The 2,207-nt window shown below is 45.0% G+C and overlaps 1 pseudogene across 1 annotated transcript; it reads left to right on the top strand.

The window, feature by feature from the left end:
• The first annotated feature begins 1,468 nt into the window (after window positions 1–1,468).
• LOC147827052 (DNA-directed RNA polymerase I subunit RPA12 pseudogene) lies at window positions 1,469–2,207 on the top strand (annotated as a pseudogene). The gene has a single exon (XR_015453214.1). The product of XR_015453214.1 is annotated as a DNA-directed RNA polymerase I subunit RPA12 pseudogene (transcript).

The raw sequence follows: 2,207 nt of genomic DNA, 5'->3' as shown, positions 1-2,207 counted from the left end.
GGGGATTCAACCCAGTGTCTACCACTGAGCTACATCCCATCCCTTTTTTGTTTTGTTTTTTGGGTACTGGGGATCGAACTCGGGTCCTTCTGCTTGCGAGGCAGGCGGCAGAACCACTGAGCTAAATCCCCAGTCCCATCCCATCCCATCCCTTTTTAAAAAATTTGATACCATCTCACTAAGCTCAGGTTGACCTTAAACCTGCCATCCTCCTGCCTCAGCTTCCGAAGTAGCTGAGATTACAGGCATGTAATGGGTTGTAGCTTTTTATGTTTTTTATATGTCTGAAATACTTTTTAATAACAGTTCATACCTGAAAGCATATGTTCTGCCTACCTCCTTCTGAAAAGGGAACCCTGGAAATTTTACTTCTGCTTCAACTTAATCTTTGATTTTTTTCCCTCATTCTGTGGTCACTTATTTCCCCTTCGAGCAGTGGGTACCATTGTTCATCCAGATGTACCAACAACGAATTTTTTCTTTGTCTCTGGCTCTCTTTTCTCAGCTTCATCTTCCTCTCCTCTACCTATATTCTCTGATCATTCCCCACCTACACTTTGGCCACTTGTACCTTTCTGTTCTGTGAACTTAACACGCTTATTTTTCTTTTCAGGCTCATTTCCCATATGTATTTTGATTGACTCTTGCCTCTGCCTGGAATGTTTTCTTGCCCAGTTGTTTGCACCGGAGGCTTCATTTTATCATTCAAGTCTTACATAATTGTTACCTCACGCAATTTCTGTGACATCATCTCCCTTTGTAATTTCTTCATAGCAAAGCAGACAAAATGTAGAATGACATTTTAGTTGGTCAACCCACTGCTCATATGGGAATATGGATTTCAGCCTATCTTACTAGATAATCATTCGCTCTTTGCTGTCTTAGAGGGACAGCCATGGGCAAGCTCTGTGATTGATAAGAAAGGAAAAGATACTGTGACCAGAAGAATTTCTCACTCCTGAATTAGATAATTAGGGACAGCATAGGGGTGAGGGTGGTAATGTCCTCACCATTTTCCAACTCCTTCCAGCCTTCCTAGAAGTTTCCATCCACAAGGACTAGACCATGAGGTTGGTCTTAGACACCAAGCTTTCCAAGTTCTGTCTTTATTTTTAGCTCCTGAATTGAATAGTCAGGTGAAGGGAACTGCATGCTATCTTGAGCTATAATTTCTGGATTAAAACTAATTTTATTAAACACTAGTATAAATAAGATATGAAAGAATGGGAAATGGAGTGATAAGAAAGAAGATTCAGGGCTGGGGATTTAGCTCAGTGGCACCGCACCTGCCTTGCAAGTGCAGGGTCCTGAGTTCAATCCTTAGTGAGAAAAAGGAAAGAAAAAAAATTCAGTATATTGGAACAGTAATAAAATCAATAAATTACAACATAAAATCAATAAGTTATAACTATGTAAATTTTAAACTTTTAATAACAAAAAACATTGTTTCTAATGAATTAACATTTTTAACGGAGCTGGCACCTTGATCCGCGGCTCCCAGCACAGGTTGCGAATCCTGGGCGCCTGGGTCGCAGAGAAATCCCCTGCGTGGGGCGCAGACGGGAACGGCTGGCTTCTCTAAGTCTGCGGTTTGTAGACTTCTCCTTCCCTTCCGGCCTCCTCCGCAGGTCAGACATGGAGCTCGCCAGCAGCGGCTCCAGCTTTCAGTCGGACCTGGATTTCTGTCCGGAGTGCGGCTCCGTCCTGCCTCTGCCCGGCGCTCAGGACGCGCTTGCCTGCACGCGTTGCGGCTTCCCGGTCAGCGCGAGGGACTTCGAAGGAAAGGTTGTGAAGACCTCAGTTGTGTTCCACAGACTGGGGACAGCCATGCCTGCGTGGGGGGAGGAAGGACCTGAGTCCCAGGGACCCGTGGTTGATAGGCGCTGCTCGAGATGTGGTCACGAGGGGATGGCCTACCACACCAGACACATGCGCTCGGCCGACGAGGACCACACTGTCTTCTACACCTGCACCAACTGCAAGTTTCAGGAAAAGGAAGACTCTTGATCTTTTTTTCTGGATGACTTAACAGCATCTCACTGCTTCTCCTAGACGTTGAAGGATAAGGTTCTTAGATGCCTTGGCATCATGCTGTCTGGTTGCAGTGGTTTTACTCCCAGAGAGTCAGATCATTATGCTGCGACTACCCTATCCCCAGAGTCCTCCTACCCCTAATTGAGTTTATTAAAGTTATGTTTTTCTATAAA

Source organism: Heterocephalus glaber, unplaced genomic scaffold (assembly GCF_053883595.1).
Source record: "Heterocephalus glaber isolate CG9 unplaced genomic scaffold, H.glaber_assembly_v1.0 deba00001457, whole genome shotgun sequence".
In the NCBI taxonomy this organism is placed as follows: domain Eukaryota; kingdom Metazoa; phylum Chordata; class Mammalia; order Rodentia; family Bathyergidae; genus Heterocephalus; species Heterocephalus glaber.
The sequence above is the reverse complement of the archived record's forward strand: the minus strand, read 5'-3'. Positions and strand labels throughout refer to the sequence as shown.